The sequence below is a fragment of the Pararge aegeria genome, chromosome 14, assembly GCF_905163445.1.
Source record: "Pararge aegeria chromosome 14, ilParAegt1.1, whole genome shotgun sequence".
NCBI lineage: Eukaryota > Metazoa > Arthropoda > Insecta > Lepidoptera > Nymphalidae > Pararge > Pararge aegeria.
Genome location: NC_053193.1, coordinates 8,435,882 through 8,458,843, shown reverse-complemented (window position 1 = coordinate 8,458,843; position 22,962 = coordinate 8,435,882). Strand labels below are relative to the sequence as shown.

The following is a 22,962-nucleotide window of genomic DNA, read 5'->3' as shown; positions in this document are numbered from 1 at the left end:
AACTTATTTCACTTTATTATTACTGAATGGCTCGTTAGTCTAGTAATTTACAGGATCAACTGGGGCTCACAAAGAGGCTTAATGCGGGAATCGAACTCAAGACCCCGTTGATTGTAGCATAATTAAAAGATGTTAAATTTTTATCATTGTTATAAAAGCCCACAAACGCGCATTGAGATGAGAGAAGTACATCTGTAATATATTGAGGAAGATATTTTATTAACTGAATAATTTTAATCAATTGTCATATTAGGTCAAATAAATATTAAGATATAGGCCTTTTGCATTTTCTGAGTTTGTAGCATTTTAGCATTGGTATCTTAACTAAAATAATCGAAATGCATTTTTGACTTAAATTAAATATCACTTCACTTCTGTGAGGAAGTTACAGTTATTTAAAAAGTTCTGTACACAAGGAATCTTGACGACATAAATAATTGTGATTAAGATAATGAAAGAATAGAGAACCACACGATTGGAACTCTCTTAGCTTTGCATGCTATGATTATTACTATTAATTCACAAAAATAACAACAAACTTATCCAAAAGTCCAAAAATAAATTTCTTCTATAAAACAATACATTTCAGACATGATGCTCATTTTTAAAGCAACATGACATTAACCAGTAGATAAAATAAATTCTAATGAACACACTTAATGAACGAACGATTTATTAAAAGATTAGAACCAACAAACAAACAGTATGTTAACATCGAGAAGGGGGAAAAGCGAAGAGTAATGGTCGAAACGTGTCCATGGGCAGTTAAAATGGAATTTTCTCACAATCCGCGCCTGTAATTTGGTTAGGAAGTGTATTTTCGGTGCAGTCGTAATCGGGTTAAAGAGACGACCAGTGGTGTACGTGCCGAGCCTACGGGAAATTTCGAAACTCTTACTATGAACAGTCGATACGATTATGGTCTTTATTCAAGAAAATCCTTATTGGTCATTGTAGACTATTGACTTGTACCCTGTTGTGGAGAGGTAATGAGTGGATTATGATGAATGAATAAATCATAGCATAGGCCTGCTTCTCTCATATAATTATTTATATCTGTCAGAAGAAGTTAATATAAATAAGTTAAAAAACTACTAAATTCAATTTCATAAATCGACTTTGACTTTAGGAGGAAACTCTAAAGCAATCAAAGATAATTTCGCAATCATCAGTATCCATCCGCCAAGATATCCAAGTACATAACTAGAAATATACCTACATAACAACAAATCTTTGAACTTAATTAAAAGAAATTGGTTGCATTTCTGCTTTGATAGCGTCAACTCGCCAATAAAACTGGCTGTCCAGTTTGGCAAGAGTGTAGCTAAATATACGAAAAACAATGTTTTTAATAGTAAAACAAAGTCACTCTCTAAACAAACCGACTTCATTCATAACAAACAAATAGATAAAATGCATATAAAGAATCTATTCTATATTAAGCCCATGCTTTGTAGTCCATGTTAGGGGAACAGGCGACATCTCAAATTCCGTGCGCTGTCCGTTCACACGGGCTGCATCGTAATACTGACCCGTACACGCAGTGGAATTTGTCCTTATTCACTGGCATTGCCCACCTCAAATTATCATCGAAAACGGTGTTATTCAATAAGAATATCTGTGTGGCACGTCTGAACTTTAGGAGTTTGTCAACGTTTGTAAACAGTACAACCTATTACATTGCACTGTCTGTAGGTACTGGTCTACTACAAGGTTTTGGTATCGCTTTGGCTTTTTTTTTCACTTTTCAAGGTGGTGTAGATGATCGGTTAGTCAATGTACATTTGTTGTTGATTTACACCAGTGGTGGTCGTGAAAGCCATTTTCTTTTATTTCGGAGAGTATGTTCAAGAATTTTGGCCTAGTTCTTATCGTAGTCGTGAAAGTCAAAGGCATCGTACAGACGCACCGAAGGTACCTTCAAATGAAGGGTTGGTAAGTGTATGAAAGGGACAATACGCCTTTGACTGAATCAGTCGCCCAAGCGCTAGTCTATCTATTTGATGAACTCCACACAAAATTCATGATTGACAGCTGACCTGCCGCAATTTGTACTGTCATACTTACGATGTCCATCTTACATTTACGAATATCGTACAAACAATGCTGCTGGTCTGGCAATTTCAGAACTCCCAATTCGGTATTAAACAAAAATAGCACAATTAATGCTCCTCGGAAGTACATGAAAATGTTTTCAAAAGCCAGAAAAATAACATATTCAGTGAATGTAGTCCGATGAAGCAGAAGTATCCAAAGTGTAAAGCCGTTTTTTATGAATTACGTCGCTCTACAAGGAAAAGCTTTGAGGTGGATAGGCGGTTATTACTCACCTTTATAGGCACTAATATTGAATTATGATCATTCCGAGTACCCCATACCCAGATTCTAATGATAATTGCGGGCAGAGTGAAAGAGATGGCTTCGATAGATGGATCGGAAAGGAAACTGGCGATCGAGGCCCTCGCAGTAATTTCTTAAGGGGGAATTTTTACTTGCTCCAGTTATTTTTGATTGATTTTAAAGAGCTCCTGGGTGAAATCGACGCAGCGATGGAATTTAATCAAGATTTTTCCCTATCAGGGGGTTTTTTTATCTAGTTTAATAAGGTTAGTCGACGCCGCATGAAATGCGATAGTCGAATTTGCTGCTTTTAATGTGCTGTATTTTGAAGTCCAAAGCTACGTGCTTTTCGGACTAACGTGTCGTTCCTGGAGGAACTAGAAGTCAAAGAGAGATTCTTTCTCCAGTTCTTTGGACATATAGCTAGGAATAAACACTCCATGGAACGACGCGGTCGATCACCCATGCGTTTCACAGACACAATTAAAGCTGCAACACAAACCTCGATAGTCCAATGTTCCCGAAACGCTGAAGACCGTAACAAGTGGAGGAGCATTGCTGGGGCTGGTGTAGCCAAAGAAAATGGATCATCGTCAACCACGACCACTCTTTCAAGAGTGAACGACTAAGGAGAGATTTTGAAGTCATGTTGTTTTCGTGTGATGTTTAAACGCATGCCAGGCTAGTTGCAAATGGTATACAAGGCAAATGGAGTATAATAGAATTCATGATTTTCCTAAGATCAATGAGAAACAACTCATTAAACAAAGTCGTGTTAGTTACACAATTAATAACGTGAGGATGGATGGACCGATTTTCATTATTTTTGATTTGATGGATTTCTGTTAGCCCGGAATAGAATAATAATTAGTTATGGAATAATAACATTTATCTATAGAACAATATTTTTAAAATCAAGTAGAACGGTTGATGTGGCCTAAAGAGAGCTACATTAATCCCGAGTAAGATGAGCAGCACATATTGTACTTTACAAAGGCATTGTGATGTACATGTAAAAAATATGAAGGCGAAATGAAATTCGCGGGGTCAGCTACTATTAATATATTTTTTGAATCGCAAATCGAATTCAAGTTAGTAGATAGCGATTATTATGAATACTAGAATAATCAACATTTCAGCAATTGGATTTTAGTGTTTATGTTGTAACTTCCAATTCCCTAAAACAATTATTACATTTGGAACAAGCGACATGTGGCGTGGGTAACAAAAGCGACTTTGATTAATTCAGCGTTAGATTTATGGCTTCAATAAATCAATACAAGTGCAAATAAGTCAGTTGACCAATATTTGAAGCTGAATTGATATTTTGAACTCTATCTAACTGTACCAAGCACAATTACGGCTACAGAAGATGTTCATAATATTTGAATGAATATAATCCATAATGTATTATGATATGACCTTTTACAAAATCAAATTCAAAAATGTTTTATTCATGTTGATATTATCACAGACACTTATGAAGCGTTCCTACATATCATCATCATCATCATCATGTCAACAAATCAACGTCCACTGCTGGACATATGTCTTTTGTAGGGAGTTCCACAATACACGGTCCCGGGCCGCTTGCCTCCAGCGGCTCCCAGCGACTCGCCTGATGTCATCTATCCACCTCGTTGGGGGCTGACCTACGCTGCGTTTACCGGTGCGGGGTTGCCATTCCAGCACCTTAAGACTTCTAAGACTTCTTCTACGGATCGCCTCATTTCTGATTTGATCACGTAGATTCCTAGCATAGCTCTCTCCATCGCCCGCTGAGTGACTCTGAGCCTTATATCTTATGAGGCCCATAGTTAGCGGCCATGTCTCAGTTCCGTAAGTCATCACCGGCAACACGCATTGTTCGAAGACTTTAGTCTTCAGGTACTGAGGGAATTTTGACGTTTTACGAAGTTTCCCGAACGCTGCCCATCCGAGTTGGATTCGGCTTACATATAAAATATATTCGTTCCTACATATAAAATTGTTACCTCTAATATAAGGTGATGGTGATAACTACATTCGCTAATTTAATACTAAAGCTAGGAGGTGCCCAAACGCGCCCTGGTCTAAGAAGAGCCTACAACAAACTTAGCCAGGTTTTTTTTTGTTGTCACCATCTCACAGATGAATTTATATTTAGCTATGTTAGAGCAACTCATACCCAAGGTTTTTATATCATTCATGTCATCCTTAATGTTATAATAGGATTTTCCTAACTTTATTACCTTTAATGATTCGTGGTGACCTTTTGATCATCATTATCATCGTACCAACCCATCGCCAGGCCACTACAGGGCACGAGTCTTCTCCCACAATGAGAAGGTGTTAAGGCCATAGTCAACTACGCTTGTCCAGTCCGGTTGGTGGACTTCACACAACTTTGAGAACATAAAAGAGAATTCTCAGGCAGGCAGGTTTCCTCTCGATGTTTTCCTTCAGCGACGAAGCAAGTGATATTTGAATTGCTAAAAACGCACATAACTTAGAAAAGTTAGAGGTGCGTACCGGGTTTCGAACTCGTCCCCCATGAAAGCGTCGAAAGTCGAAGTTCTACCCACCGGGCTATCACCCCTTCACATTTTAATCAATTTTGTCAAATTATATTTTTTTGGCTTCCGTAGCTCAAGGGTGCCAACAGGACCCTATTACTAACCTTCCGTTGTCCGTCTGTTCCCTCTTCCGTCCGTCCATCCGTTCATCTGTCTATCTGCCTGCGGGCTAACGCATGAACAGTAATAGATAGAGAGTTGAAATTGTCAGAACGTGTATATATTTTGAAATACAAATTTAAAAATTATTTGTTACGTATACACGTTTGGAACCATCGTAACTTTAGTTTTAAAATAACGAATGTAGTTATCACCATCACCTACTATAAAACATTTTTGAATTTTTGAATTTTGAATTTTATGGGGGGGGCATATACAAGATAAGTGTATTTTTGGTGTATTTATGTTGATGATGGCACTACTCCTGCTCTGTACTTTATCATTTCATATTGCACGATGCAGTGATAGAATACTTATATCCTGTATACATCCGCTATTCGCCGATTCTTTTCATTGATTGTGATTCTTAAATAGTTAAGATGTACTAGAGTACTTTATCTTTATAAGTACTTATGTAAGTAAGGTAATAGTGGATTATTTCAATTCCATTACATTTTATAAAAAAAAATTATGACATACAAGAATCGTTTCAGAAGCTATTTCTTTCGTTCAGTTTTTAAATAAGTAGGTACTCGTAATTCTCTAATATCTCTGAATCTTTTTGGTTTTTTAACAATCCCGCGGGCAACATTACATTTCCCATTATAAAAAGTATCTAATGCCTTCTCCGTGATGGAGAAGGATTATATTATTATTATTTATCCTTCTCTTATTCTCTCTTTATGCAAAATTTCGAAAAAACGTTGAGCTCTGAACCCGTGTACATAGGTACAAACATAGTATACACTCATAGGTAACAAACACTATAATTTAAATCCCCCGGGAACGTTACCCTAGTCAATTTCCAGGATGCAAGCAATATATGCGCCAAATTTCATCAAGATTGGTGCAGTAGCTGAGCTGAATATAGGTAACAGACACACTTTCGTATTTATATTATTAGTATGGATTATTTTGTTTTCCTCGCTTCTTGCGTAAGAGTATAAAACTTTTATTCGTTTCTCTATTCGTTCTAGTAAACACATTTATGGTATATGGATATGCATTATTCTAGTTTAGAAAACAGTCGTCCAAAACAAGTGCATATTATTTCACCGCACATTTCGCTACAAAACCTAATTCTGAAAGTAATATATTCGTAGCTGTACCACTTATATCATTACCCACTTACTAAAGCGACTATAAGTAAAAGGGATTTACCGCTCCACATTCGCATAAAAACCTCCATATTTCGAATTTAAATGTTTTGCATGAGATATTCGGAAAAAATCATTTTAAGCTGGGATTTTGCGGAGTCCTAGTCGCACGGAACGAGTTTCGAAAAAAAGGTTATTCGTGGGAACTGCAACGTGAGCGTGTCTCACTAATTGTAGGTACCTTCTCATTGAAATTATTACCAGCGTATGGATGATTTTTTTACGCTTTTTTATAACCACTCTGTGGCACATCGGTTAGTGCTCTGATCTTATATGTAGGCGGACCCGGGTTCCATCGTTCGAGCAATTTGGAATTTTTAATTTCTGAATTTTCTCTTGACGACTTCTCTAGCGCAGCAGGTCTGGTTTTAAGTGGGAGGGCCCGCGATCAATGCTCAACAGCGGTAATTGGAATTCTTAATTTACTCTGATTTGGTCTGGTCTGATAGGAGGCTTCAGCCGTTGCTAGTTATCAACTTTCTGACAAAGATGTGCCACCAAGCGCTCTGGTGCGATGGCACGTAGAAACCGATTAGATATGGTTTAATATTAATCCATAATAGTTTATCCTGTTACCATCTTCGTAAGCGATGATGCAGTCATCGCTTACGGCCAGGTAAGGTTGCAGTGAAGGGCTAACTTGTAGTGGAATATGTATAGTCTTAGCTATTGTAGTGATTGTGATGTAGTTCAAAATATCATAGAAAAGATAGAAAACCCAGGCCTGTCTGTGAATTTTTTTACGCCATCCAATTTCGCCCAGCTTGACATTTTATTCCGTCCCGATCGTGCCCGGATCGTATATTCTTAAGTTAATTAATAAAAAAAGCTTAAACTTTTAATGTCAAATCAGAAACTTCATATTTACATAATGACAGCAAGATATATTTTGCCCAGTAGTGCTAACATACGCATCACGAGTGTAAAAATGTGTCACGTCCTATATGATATACGACTATAAAATGAAATATAAAAAGAGATAATGCCATAGGTATACGTAATTAGCTTGTGATAAACATTTTGTGAAATAAATTCTATCTCTCACACAAAGGTTCCGATAGAGTCCATGGAATCGTATAGAACTGATTGTCAACAGTAAATACTTCTGGGCACTAGGCCTAGTCTGTCATACGAGACATGGTCTTAGAGTATAAACGCAGGACGCTGCATCAATGCGGGTCGGTGGCTTTTAACGATGATTATCACAAGTAAGGATTAATAAAACAGTGGAATAATAAAACAACTAAAATTAATACTGACTCACATAGCACGAATTTCTAGCTTCCGCTGAAATTTTTGAACGAAAACCAACGTTTCTAAACTTTCATATTACGATGAACCGACAATTATTCACTAAAATGAACGGTGGATAAACTTTTGGTGAGTCAACTCACCGCAAATCTGCATTTCAAATACACACTGGCTCGCAAACTCATAGCTTATACCTGCTATCCAGCTAATATTATGAGTCTAAAAATTTGTCTGAATTTCGGCTGTAAATTTCAGTTTCTACATTTTGGATGAATAAAAATTTCGATAATTCACTCATTAAAATTACGTATGTGGAGCATTAATGATTTTATATTTATGAAAAAATTTGAATTAGGCATATCTTTGAATAGGAATGAAAGGGGAGATTCTCATGATTCTCATTACAATAAATTATAAAGTATTTGAATTTCTAATAAGGAGACGGTACAGCCCTCAAACCTGTCAAGTACAAGTGAATGTCGATAAAACTAATCATGCTAAAATATTCAGAATCATTACTAAATATCATATTATTAAGCTAGCTGATGCCTGCGACTTTGTTCGCGTAAATTTTTTTACAGTCCCGGGCAGGGCCGCGCCGCCCCTGCGTGCGAAGTTGGCGGCGCACACAGGCGACCATAGAAGCGCCTCCGGCGAAATTTTTTTTCTAACCCTTCCATATTAATAATTACATATTATTTGTATTGGAGTATCGATAAGTAAAGAATAGTAGGCGCAAAGTATGCCTTGTATAACAAATCATAAAACATAATATAAAAATACATGAATTCATGAAGATTCGTGATAAATAAATGGTTTATCACACAGGCGCTGTAGGGAGTCGGCGCGTCTCTGGTTCGTTTCTATTTGGTACAAACGAACCACATTTTCCTCTTTATAGTATTAAGTATAAAAGTATATATAATATAACTTATGAATATTTTTTATAATTTTAAATAGGCTTATTAAATTAAATTAAAAAAAATTTAACACCTACGCTTTAGGGTAATGGACTCAAGGCGGCAATGTGAAGGATTTCTTCCGTGCATAAAATAGGCGAGTATATAAAAAGAAAATATATAGATTTATAGATATATAAATCTATATATTTTCTTTTTAATCTATATATTAAATACTTAAAGAGCAGATGTCACCCCTGATGGAAAGTGGAAAACCATTGCCTATTTGAATATATATTAGTATATATAAAAAATATATAGAGAATTTTTTTAAAACCAAAAACTTAAGGACCACAGGGTAACGCTAAGCAGGGCATGCAAGAAACGTGAAAATGCATCTTGTGTATTTTGGAGAATCTTAAGAAAATCATATTTTATAACACAGATTCATTTTATTTTATGAACATCCGCCTTTTCCTATCCAACATTTACGAAATATTTAGAATATATATAATTTTTGGTGTTATATCCAGTCAAATTTAAAATCAATTTAACTAAAGAAAGCAATGTAAAAATTCAGGTAAATTACCTGGCTTTTTGTCGAAATTTGACTAAGCCCAATAACACTTCACCACCGGCGCTAATAAAATAAACCATCCGAAAAATCCACAAAGGGTAGCCGGTGAAAATGACGCGTCATTCGCAGGCGGAGGGTTACAATAGCCTAGTGTTATATGGGGTTGCCTGTAGAAGATTACAATTTTATAAATAATATATATAAACATAACAATTGATTTCAATCACTAGCATGTATATATAACCATTGTGCATTCGAGCTGCATTCTGTGACAGAGAAAATTTGTGCAGTGGATTTTTTATAGGCTGAGTCTGATAAAGATTAGGTTAAAGATATACTTCACGTGTTTTAAAAATTTACAATTAATTATAGCGAGTGATTAACGAATAAAAAGATATCGGCTGACATTTAACGGAGACCTAAACTAACACTTTGTTAAATAAGTTCAAAATAGGTATATATGTACAAAATGAGGCTGTTTGGGTTATTCTGTCGGTAAAAAAATCATATTCCAGTAGCCCTCATATTTTGAAATGTCAAAATATGTGTTTGTAGTTGTACACGAGTTCGGAAGGCGGATTCGACCGAGAAGAAGCCGTTGCAAACTCTGCAGTTGCTCTTTTCTAACATCATGTTACAATTGATCCATCTTGTGTGAGATGAAAGCGGAGCGGCTTGCTTCCAAGCAACCTTTTCATTAAGAAATTCATTAAGATTATAGTAATATCGATTTATGAAAAGTGTTTTGATATTGAGTGTATTGAATAGAAGTGCTATTTTCCTAAATAAAATAGTAATTTTATTATTATTTTTGTAAGATATGGGCACAATGTAGCCCGGGGATATTACACGGCCGCGTCAGCAAGACGCCGCCGGTCGGTCATTGTCGTCTACATCACGTCAAATTGCATCTCAAATACGCGCCCTCCGGAAATCGGATAAGGCGTCCGGATAGAAAATGGATGGTCTTGCCGTATTCACATTAAAGAAATATTGCAATTTTTCACATCTCTTTATGAAAATGAAGTTATGCCTACTATAGTGGGCTAGCCATCCACTACGACTAGCGACAGCGCATTGAAATACAAGTTATTGACATCGGTATCACAAAATTCACGCAAGTGTCTACATGAGAAAGAAAGTTAGATCTTATGTTCGACTTGTTATCATTGTTATGTACACAATTTTATTTCGTGTAAGTGAGTAGGTACATAAAGTTTGAGCGCTGAATAATTCACAAAGGCTGTCTTTTATTTTTGTTTGAATTTCAATCTCTCAATTGGTTTAATATGCTTAGGCTGTTCTAAAGACCTGTTCAATCGACAAAATAGAAATTCACACATTGAAAACAGCACAGTAGGAAAATCGGCTCAAAAGATAGATTGATTGATTGCTTGCATATCTGAATATTTACCAGTATCAAAATTATTAGAAGTTGCTCCGCCAGGCAGTTCCTAAAACAACTTTTAAGACGTTAAATTAACTTAGTAAGCGGAGCTAATAAAAAATCAAGGCCCGAAGGCCCTAATTGCTCGACCAACAGTTATAAAATTAGGTATATAGATCCAGTAATATGTGCAAAAATATTATGTAATTATGAAAATTAAGCTATCGATAAGCAGGAGAATCTGTATGGTGTAATTTATAATTTCTTCAATCCTTATACTCCACACCAATGAGATCTTCGGCACTGTACCCTCTACGTACGTTTCGCTCAGAAACTGGAGCATTCTCAGGAGATGTTGGCTTTACAATGAATAATTGCAAAGAAGAAAATATAGCAAATGAAGTTTAATTTTCATAATATAACATGGATTTCCGCAAAGTAACGCCTGCTTCTATCCAATATTATGTAATTATTTAGAGCGATAGCAAAGTAGGTAGTTACTTGCGAACTACTTCTCAGTGGATATTTGTTTGTTTCTTGTTGTCAAAAACTACTTAAAGAATTTTTACGACGGGGTTCAGTTATCGGTTAAGTTTGAAGTTAGATTGCACGAAGTTCTTAAATCATCTGAGGCGAATCTAGGACAATCCAATATTATTTTGATAGCTTCTTGCAAACCAAAACGTTTTCAGACTTGTCCTGCACTCCTATCTAGGCTATCACCGCTTCATATCACATCACACATACCATTCAAATCACATTTATAGCAATAAGTACTTTGCTTGCGGTCGTTTTTATTTTGATTTGATAAAAATTTAATTTCTTCATGAAACTGTATGTGAATTAGAAAGAATATATTAAGTAATTAATTATTTATATTTTTGTAAATTATAACTAACGCGCACTAGCGCGCAGTTCTAATATTTAAAAATATGTTAATCTGTTTACCGGGAAACATATCTTCGTCCATTTCCAGGATACTAGATATCTCTGTGCCAAATTCTTTTAAGGTACAGTGGTTGATCCGAACATAGGTAATAATCCCTATCCCTATCCCTACTTCTCTATCCCTATCCCTACTAATATTATAAATGTGAATGTAAGTTTATTTGTAACGCTTTCACGCAAAAAACACTAAGCCGATCATCATGAATGTTTGTACACATATTCCTGAAGGTATTAGAAGTAATATAGGATGCTTATTATCCCGAAATTAAGCTCAGTTCTTTTGGGAGACGGGACGTAAGTGTTTGACGATTTTACACCATAACGCCGTCAAACGATAACCGATTTAAATAATTACTTTTGTACTTTAGAAGTTATAACGTCTGTTTAATTGTGAATTGTTTTTTTTTTGTAAACTTACACCAAATTTTTTTATATAAGAATACCAAACTTAATAATTTCAGTAGAATTACACCGAAATTGAATGCCACATTTCTTTCGAAAAACAAAAACAAACGCAGACGAAGTCGCGGGCAACAGCTTGCATTTAATAAACATACATACACTTTAACGTTGATAATATTATCTAGTAATACTAGTGATTCCCTTGTTATTGACTTTAATTAAGTGTTCTCAAATATTGATGTTTTCTGCCATATATTTTCGTGAAACCCTTGGGGCGTCCCTCTAACAGGATATAAGAAAAGACAACTTAATCCACATGGCTTCAAAGCAAATTGATAGATGTTATCTCGGGAGCCAAGACGCCGGAAAAGAAACAAGGACAACCAGAACAATGTCTCATAACAAAATAACACTATTGATGACTATTTTCAAGAATTGGCTAAAATTAATATATACTAGTCTTAAATGTTCATAATTTTATAATAGATTTTAATAACAGTTTTTGTGAGAGATTTTTTTATAATATCACCATTACATTCTTACTTTCTTATTATTATTATAAATGCGGAAGTGTGTTTGTTTGTTTGTGTTTTGTCTTTTATTATTAATTTGATTTTTTGCATATAGTTGGTTGAAAGAACGCAGAGTGGCATAGGCTACTTTTCATCCCCGCAAACTACAAGTTTCAACGGGATTATAAAAAACCGTGATAAATGCGGATGAGGAACGCGGGCAACAACTAGTTATGAATATGTGACAGCTTTGAGCGTATTTTGTAGTTTTAACTGCCCTGAGTGAAGTGCTACTATACTAAAGTTCGACCATTTAGAGCGTTTCTGACAGGTCGTGATCGGATGAACGAAATAACAATTAAGAAAGATTGAAGGAAAGAACAACTTTCTTTATTTGTTCCAACGTACTCTTCATTTTACCATTATAAATTATTAGTTTTAATGGATTTACCTACATTTGAATTACTCATGATTAGCTGCAGCTAGCTGCAGAAGCGATGAATTGATGTAAAAAGAGTTGTGTGCTAATGTGACATTGAATTTATAACACAAATATTATTAGAGCTTATTAACATTAAAACTATACGATGTGAACGGCTTTGGCCGAGACTAGCATCCACCCCACCGACATAGACGTGCCGCCAAGCGATTCGGGTTATAGTTTGATTGTAATTACCATACCCCTAAAAGGTTAGCCCGCTAGCGTTTAGTAGTGAATCATCACTTCACTTCATACAGATTGCAGTCAAGTGCTAACTTTTGGTAGAAGAGGAAAATAGAAAAATTGTTAATCTAAATTACTAGTGAGATTACTATTTTTTACTACTTATTAAAAGATATAAAAAATGGCTAAGCTCACGTGGATTCTTGCCAGTATGACGAGTTTAAAACTAATTCGGAGCTCCTAATCACGAGCGTGTTCGTGCGACGCAAATTAAGCAAACTAAATAAGTTCAGCCGTTTATATACATTTAATATATTTAAGGGTGTAGTTTACAAAGCTAAATTTGTCCTTGATTTTATTTAATGAATGTAATAAAATGTATTAATTCAAGCACAAACATCGTGAGTAAACCTGCATGCCTGAGCAGTATGCAATAGCGTATGAACCATACTAACGCGCACGTGGCCAGCGTGGTGGACTCTATGCCCTATACGCTTCCCATTCTGAGAGAAGACCTACGGGTCTGCTAAGCTATCGGCTAACAATGTAATATGATTTGAACCAACCTTGGCCATCTATTCACCAATAAACTCCTCGTCAAAACGACCCACTTTCCAGATAAAAGTGACATTGCAAGTATTTGTTTTTTTTTTAACCAAACGAATATCATAGCGAAAACATTACATATTTATTATATGTACGTGAGACGACGACAGTACAAACATTTCCATGAATATCTAATACTTATATTTTATACCTAGCAAGATTTGCGAATTTTATGTTTAGCCGGATGTTTCTCATCACACTATAGAGTAACATTGCCAAGCTTACCCAGGTTGATATGGTAAGGAGATGGTTAAACCAGTTAAATGAAGAAATAAAATAAACATAACGTCAAAGTTAGTTTATAATATCATCAACTTCAGTCTATTAACCTCCTACAGCTGGCCACATCTTTTGAAAAAGAAATAATGATTTAAATTTATGCTATTTATTATATATAATTTTGTATCGTATTATAGGTAGATCTAAGCAATTGTTTTGTCGCATAAACTAACCTCAGTTTTAAATTTCCCATTTATGTTTTCAATGGGATATCATCAGTGTTTGTTAAGAAGTAAATTTTTAAATTTTATATATACCGTACTGTTAAATGATCCTTTTTTCCCGCGTTTGGCTGTGTTTTCGTTCCATTTTCTACATTTTCTTGAACTCAACCTTATTCTATTTTCAAATATAAGATTGTGTTAAGATTGTATTTCTTTCGAACGACAATAATTATTATTACAATCATTCGTATTGAAGTCAGATCGGTGAGCCGGCGCTCTTCCGCCAGTTGCAGTTTGTATTATTATGGGATATCTATGTTTTATAAATAAGTTATAGGTATACGGTACGACTTTTAAAAGCGACCTTTCATCATTGAACCTAGTTTATAGAAGATAAAATTATAAATTAAAAATGTAATAGCACCCTCTTTATAATGCACATTATTCTACTGACCAAGTGCTTTCATTCGATACCCATATAGTGGGGGTTTTGAAAAGATATTTAATTCACCATTTCAACCGTTCGGAAAAACGATACCACAGCAGACACACACAAACATACACACACGTCAAACTTATATCACCCCGTCGGTTTTGTGTTGGGGATTAATAAATAAACCTTATTACGACAAAGTGATACGCGCACACGCTACGGCGAGTCGAAGATCCTAAAATAAAATTTATCTCGTTTGCAGAAAAGTTTTGACTATATAACATTTAGTTCATAGTGCCGAATAAATAGAACACTAAAGTATCGTGAAAAGGGGAGTCATAAACATCACAGCTGAGCTAAGCTGATCGTAAAATTTAAAAGTAATTTTTATAGTTTTCAAGATATCTCCAATGCGAAGACGAATTCATCGGCATGAAACCTAATATTAATTACTCTAATACTCAATTAGTTATTTTGTTAAAATAAAAACATAACCTGCAATAAAAAAAACCCTTGAATTGGTGGTGATATAAAATTTGGTTAATAACATATTCGAAAATTTGATATTATCCCCCCCTTACAAAAAGGGTAACAGGGATTCGACCCGGGTAGTAGGCATACACCAGGAAATTTTATATAACCATCTAGCGTAGTGTAATTAGAAGTAAATGTAAATAATATAAACTGTAAACACTCATGGGTGTGACATGTTCACTGTTCAACAAATCCTTTAAAAAAAAAAGACCTATATCTATTTCTTGTTTCTCTACGTATGCTTTACCTTATTGTAAAACAAGTAGTAAATTGTAAAATGTATTTTCATTTCATATTAGGAACTGCGTACGAATTTTGTCTACTTCTAAGTATATATATGCCAATGGTATTAAAATTTCAATTATATATAATGTGCATTATTTTTGAGTGATCAGTTTATTACATTCTTGAATCCTCAGTGTAATTTCAAACTAAATTACACGGATTATTGCTGCATTACATAACTAAATGAAATTCTGAATTAACTGTTTGAATAAATACGTCGTTAAAGTCACACATATGCAATCAGCAGCAACCGAATGTGTTTAACATACCTACACTTTGCTTAAAAGGTCTTGATAAACCTGGTTCAATCTAAGCTTAATTATCAACGATCTTAGTACCTTGTTTGCACTTTAAGACATTGATTAGAGCGTGTTTAGCGAAGCTTAGGTTGCAGTCTCGCTACACCTACAGCATCACAACAAGACTAGAAGATACTATCTTATGTATCTATTCAGCGCTATCGGGTTGAAAGGAAAACCAAATGCAGGTTACTTAAACCTGAAACCCTTTTTTTATATAGATGTATTTTATATCATATGTTTTACTATAATATTATAGTATCATAGTAACGCTTACATCTAGTAATTTTATCATAGTAACCGAAGAAGACGTGCCGCTAGATTTAATGTTCCGGTGCGATGTCGCGCAGAAATCGACTAAGAGTATGACTACCATACTTCCTAACAGGTTAGCCCGCTACCATCTTAGACTGCATTATCACTTACCCAGATGAGATTGCAATCCAGGGCTAACTTGTAGTGAAATAAAAAAAATGGTTCTTTGTAAAACCTTTCAAACGACAATAAAAAACACTCATAATAAAAAACACTCATAATATATGAGTGTTTTTTATTATTTCCAGAACCATTATACCTTCTCCTCAAAGTTATAGGAATTTCAGATTCCGTTATATACAGTTGAACTGAATCAGAAATTCCTATAACTTTGAGCTTACATCTATATCGGCTATGCCTAAAGCATCTTAATGAACGTTCAGTTTATTATCAACGACGACAACATCAACTGAGTAGATTGCGTAACTTTACGGCGTTTGATATCTGCACTTAACGAAATTGATTACGGATTATTTCGTGGCAAATTTCAGCGCACTTATGTAATCTTGTGCCAATTTGAGCTTAAGTTGATTATAATTTATAAAAACCGTAAAGGGTAAGCAATATAAAAAACTGTGAATGTAATGGAAATGGTGAAGTGGGTGAAAAACCGGTAAAAAAGATTTTAAATAAATAAATAAATAATAAATAAATATACTACGACAATACACACATCACCATCTAGCCCCAAAGTAAGCGTAGCTTGTGTTATGGGTACTAAGATAGCTGTTGAATATCTTTATGAATATAATACATATAAATACTTATAATATACAGATAAATACCCAGACACTGAAAAACAATCATGTTCATCACACAAACATTTTCCAGTTGTGGGAATCGAACCCACGGCCTTGGACTCAGAAAGCAGGGTCGCTGCCCACAGAGCCAATCGGCCGTCAAATTTTAAAAATACTAGATACATGTTTGTTGATGTTATGGGGTATGTGAACTTTGGTGAATGTGTACCCCACACACAATTAGCGAGTATCCAAAGGTGGATGGAGGTGCAGAAACTGTAAGAAGGAGCAGAATACAACAACAATGGTAAGAGTTTTTAGGGGCAAAAAGGTGCAACTCAATCTATAAGCAATTTATCAGGCCGCAGTTCACCACGCTGGCCAAGTGCGTCCATGGTAGACTTCACGCGCCTTTGGCTACATTATGGAAAACACAGGCGTGTCGAGGTCCTCGACGACGTATGTTTTCGTTTACTACAGAACTATAATTACTATTATTACTAGTTTTTAAAGCAAGTGATATTTAATTGCAATTTAAAAAATAGAAACGCACATAACTCTTAAAGTTGGAGTTGCATGTGAGGATCGATTCGGCCCGAAAGTAAAACAGGAGCCCTTATCACGGAGATTATCACCGCTTGGCTCGTAATAGCAATTCGTCTTAATATTATTTAGAATAATACACAATACTTAATATGATTTAGAATAATATCAATAAATAACGCAAATAATTATATGATTATAACAGTCATACAAGACTGTGATTAGCCTCTTGAATAAAGAAGTTTTGAGTCTGAGTTTCGTGAAGAATGTTATTGGTAAATAGCCAAACGAATTTGTATCGCTCTGACACCTGCATTGCGCTTAAAGCATCTTTATGAACGCAGAACGCAATATAAACTAAATTGCCTTAGCTACTATGACGTCAGCATTTATTAATATATTTCCTGAAAATACTTATTAAAGATCAGGTATCTTTTCCAGATTAAGTTTATTGGATTGCATGGATGTTAGTGTGATCTGGATTTGTGAGATTCTAAGCAAACCTATACGGTTATATTCTAATAATTGGCTTTTCTGCATCACAATCAACATTTATAGCATTTCGAGTTGACAAGCGATAAACTTTTGATTTTATTATTGACAGTAATTTTTTACTTTTTTCGATTGAAATGTTACAATCAAACTCAAAACAAAACTAATTACTGTAAGGGTCTTGCCCTCGTGGAATGGTACCAACAATGCTTGCTGCATTTCCGTGCTACACAGCCCGGCTGATTCTGATATCTGTACTTAATATCGTAAGTTTCTATATTTGGCACTTCAGTGGCAATTTAAAAAAAACTACGTTTTGTATCTAATTTACTGAAGGAGGTGTAGATTATGTAGCACTTGGCTATTCTTAGAACATCGCAAATCTAGTTATATTAATTAATAGGGTCAAAATATCATTGGACGACTTTATAGGTAACTTCTTTTTTAAATTACCAAAAGAGAGTTGAAATTTAAGAATAATAATTGTTTCAAGCGTACCTGACTCCAACTGATGTTCTCGCTTGATTTCTAACGCTTTACCTGGAAAGAGATACGACTTATTAATATTTGATATAATGATTGAGTAAATTGTAAATGTAACATAAATTTTAATCCAAATGATAGTTTGACTTAATTTTGTTAAAATCTATTCCATTCTCAATTTTATAATTATGCAAGTTAATAATGTACATATCATCATCATCATCATCATGCCAACAAATCGACGTCCACTGCTGGACATAGGTCTTTTGTAGGGAGTAACAATGATGTACATATTATACATGTTAATAAATTATCCAATACTAGCTATTGCCCGCGACTTCGTCTGCGTTTGATTTTGTTTTTTGATGTGGCATTCAATTTAGTTGTAGTACTAAAAAAATTAAAGTATTAAGTATCGCTAAGCCTTAATTGAGGGGTTTGCTGCTGTCCGCTGAGGAGTTCTGTCCTCTATCTCCAACCACAGTTTGGGCAAAATTAAACACATATAACCTCTATAGTACAAAAAAAAAAATTTAAATCGGTTTTAATATTTTGTCGGAGTTATGCTGTTAAATCGTCAAACACTCATCCCCTCTCCCAAAGCAACCGAGCTTAATGTCGGGATAAAAAGTATCCTATATTACTTCTAACAGTTCCAAGAATATGTGTACAAAGTTTCTTGAGGATCGGTTAAGTAGTTTTTGCTTGAAAGCGTAACAAACGAACTTACATTGACATTTATAATATTAGTAGGGATAGGGATACTGGTCATATTGGATAATAATAATCGTTATTTAAAGGTATAACCCGAGTTATTAAAATACAAAGAGTAAATTTGAAGACCAGTAAAATAATAAGAAAATATAACAAAAAAAAAAATTGCAAACGCGCGTCTGTCATAAATGTGTATATAAATAATATATGTTACAGGGAGTTATTTGTAATAACTTCTTGTATATATGATTTATTTAGTAATTAGTTATTCAAAGAGGTAAAAGTAATAAACATTTCAGGCCAAGGTCACATATTTATAATATGTGATCTCAAAATCACATATAATAAATATGTATTTTAACCCTCGCTGCCTTTTGACTGTACTTGTTTGACACGAATAGTCTTTTGCTTCGCTACCGTTGCATGATGTTTATTTTAGTTTTTAATAACCTCAACTAAGAGTATCTCTTCTAGGCTATGTTTGGGATGAATGAGCCTATTTTGAGGAGTGTCAAAATATATAATTATTCATTCAACATATATAAGTTCAATTCAGTTGAGAGAGAAAAGATATAATTAATTATCATTTTTGGAAACATTAAAAAGGTTTTTACTCTTTGGATTAGGTTCCGATCGGGATATCGTTGTAAGCGTTAATTTGTTTAAGATAATGTGTAATCAACTAATCACAATCCAAACATTAACTGCTATCAAAGAAATGTAAGTAGGTATTACTGTTCGCACCATTAATTTCGCTTTATCGAGAAATTTGCTTTGCGAAGTCGCATTGTTTAGATGGCTGGTTATGGAAAAGTCATTATGAATCGATATTTCACTTTCCAAGAAAGTTAGATTAAATTCCGGATTTATGTCAATGGCTACGTTAAGTTTTAGAGAGTTATCTTGTCTAACAAATTAATGCATACTACCTCTATCTACTGAGCTTAATTGACCACCTCTATGGGACAGCAGTATAGCAGTTTTGTCGACGTATGTTTCTAGGATGGGTCTATTTCCAGTTGCTAAAATATTAAGTTGTTGGAAGTCTAGTTATGATTACACAGTAAGGTTAATATTTGAAAAGCCTGGACTCAATTTTAACGCTTTAAAGTAATTAACGGTTAACTAACGTAAATAAAAGTTTTTTAGTTTTTTATTAGGACAGTCACCCTTTTTTTGGTTATATATTTATGATACAAAACACCTAAACCAACTGCTGACGTCTTCGAAGTAGCCCTAATCCACATCCAACACGCATTAGGGGTGCATAAAATTATCGCCAAATCTAATTATGAATAATATCACGTTTTGAATTTTACTTGTCCCCCGTTAGCGTGGAGTTTTACTTTAACGCTAGACCTGTTTTCACATTATTGAGGACATTAATTGCAATTTTACAAATTTTTTGATGATAAGTTTAAAAATGTCTGTGTAATCATCCGATGGTGGAAGATAATACAGTATAGGTAGAAAAGACTCAGGATACTAGGAATACTATAAGAAAACTGCTGTAGGAAAGGAAGGGCTGCACCTTATAAGAAAACTGCTGTAGGTGTAGCCCTTCCTTTCCTACAGCAGTTTTCTTATAATTATTAACTGTACACACCAGAAAATCTCTAAAACCTACTCGACATGCTCTCAAAGTTAATAGTGAATAATCATAGTAATCTAAAATTTTCAGAAGAAAATTTTAATTCAGTAGTTTTATCCGTATCTGCAGGGAAGAGTGGAAAACGGATAGCTCTATAGATCTGTTATCTGAAAATTTTAATTAACATTGTTATATTAGTTTGGGTCGTAAGAAGCTTGGCATCACGTCTTATAGGAGAATGTGCGTAATATAACAGAATAGTATACATAAAATATGGTTTCCGTAAGTCTCTCGAAAAAAATAACATCAAAGTAAATACAGAGTCGAAATTCCGATCACTCGTGTCATAATGGGCCAATAAAATAGATAAGAAAACATAAAAATAACAGGGAGTCGGCTGAAAATGTATTATCTAAAATGGAACTTGGAGGAGGGAACTTATCAAGTTAAATTGGAAAGTCTCTACTTTGCCTGCCGCATGGGAATCGTATTAATTGTTTCCATTCCGCTCCTAACACGAACAATTCACATGACTTTGGTATCACTTTGCGTATGTACGCGCTTACACAACTAATTACCTCATAACCGAGATTCCTACTTATCTGATGCTGATCTGACACGCAATTGCGAATCCGCAATCGGAATGGAGATCGCTATGATTGATAATTATATATTATTGCAAAGCTTCAGACTAAAGAAGATGGTTAATTCTTTACAAGTACAAAAATAACTGTAAAAATTAATAAATGTAAACTAATTATTTGTGTCTTTCATTCTTACTATATAACCTTTTTAAAATAAATATTGGTACCAATTTTGCTGTAGGTCTAAAAATCTTTAAACTTAATCAAAGTGACATACCTATAAATAGAACAGTCCTTTTGAAAAGGAAAAATTGTAAAAGGACGGCACTAGTTTGCCACTACATCACGTATTCTATGTAGCTACGTGAAAACATATGAACAACAAACACTTTCAATATTAGTAGGGATTATCAAGCGAATACTCGTGACGTCACAAGCCACCAACCATTTCAATTAAATTCTAGCACACTTGCCTTATCGTACCAGCCACAAACTCCCGAGATACAATATCTTAATAGAATATTTGCGTGGAACTACACCTGGTGCCAAAAGGGCCTTCACGTGGTATCGGCCCCATAAACGCCGTCGGTAACTTATTTGAAACATCGTTTGGAACCCAATTTATAGTCGATTCCACTCGTTTACTTCACATAAATATCTATGCGTTGAATTCAAAAAAAGCTTTTTGTTTTAGTAAAGTTTTGGGTCGATTTACAAATTTTTATACAATTAATATAAAAAGGTTTGAAAAGGACCGTTATAACAACTTAAAAGTTAATTCTTGAAGAAAAAGGCTTTTAAAATCCTTTTCAACTTAATTGAATTGTCATGTTAACACAAGATACTTACGTGTCGGATTAAAAGAAAAGATAATGCTTAATTTATTATTTTTGATACGCTCAGATATTTATTTATCTTTCATTCGTTATTTTGTTATGATAATATAATAAAGTGTTGGCCTAACTGAATTACTACTTATTTCGCGCGACTTCGTCCGCGTGGATATTCTCATTCATGAGTGAAATAACAACTTGTAATATTGAAGTGGTGTCGCAGTCTAACATGATATTAAACCCTAATATCACTAATGGGTTTCTACGATGCAACGTAACGGAACGCTAAATCTCTTAGCGTCCCTAGGCAAGATAGACAATATATAGGTATTTATACACTTTGAGCAAACGTTACCAATCGATTATCTAGATAGCGATAGATAATGTACTGCGAATCCAAGATCACTTGCAAACAAGGCCCAAGTCCCGACATGTCGTCTACGTGCCCAGAATCTTGGCAGCTCGATCCCTTTCAATTACGAATGTGATCAATAATCAAATTCGGAAATGTCAGTATGTAACGTCGGGGAAGTCCGTGTCTGCTGCGTATATCACAATCATATTATCATTTATCTTAGTATTCCCTTGATATGGGTATTATAGAGACCATATAATAGGTGTTATAGGCATTAATGTTCCAATGTAGCTACGTATAGGTCCAGTAGCTGTTTAATTTCCTGCTGGTGTTTGATTTCATCAATATCAATTTAGTTGTTGTGGAATCTACTCGGCAGGCCGAAGCGTGTCTAGGTGCAGACCCGGGCAAACACTTACAGGGAAGATAACTTCCCTGGTGTTTGACGTTAAGCCTTAAAGACTAAAGCTTAGAGACCTAAATCTTTGCTTAGGCCCTGTTGGTATATTGTTGAATCCGTGTTTTCTACGCTGTGTGCGAGTGCGTTCAATATCAATGTTATCGATATCTCTATATCTTATGATCTTTCCAAAGATGGCAGCACCCACAATTTAATGGAAATGGCAGGATGTCATGTTTCGTCATTTTAACTGCGCATGTAATGCAATTCTCGACGAAATGTTGTGGTCTGTCAAATTTTGTGTCAAAAATCGGTCAGTCTTCCGATTAGTCTGTTATGAAATCAGGACTCCATTAATAATGACTAAAATGTAAAACGTAAAGTTTTATATCAAAATTGCGTGTACATTTGTAGTCGACATTAAGTTTCTCGCATTTCATAACTAACGATTTCCGCTCCAA

At 34.7% G+C, this 22,962-nt stretch overlaps 1 protein-coding gene across 5 annotated transcripts in view; it reads right to left on the bottom strand.

Annotated features, from left to right (window-relative positions):
• LOC120629175 (brain-specific angiogenesis inhibitor 1-associated protein 2) overlaps nt 1-22,962 on the bottom strand; it is a 311,572-nt gene that overhangs the window by 114,601 nt on the left and 174,009 nt on the right. For all 5 annotated transcript variants that reach the window (XM_039898004.1, XM_039898007.1, XM_039898008.1 and 2 more), the window contains exon 3: nt 18,040-18,081. The gene's annotated coding sequence lies outside the window, so the exon portion shown is untranslated. The remainder of the gene's footprint in view (nt 1-18,039; nt 18,082-22,962) is intronic.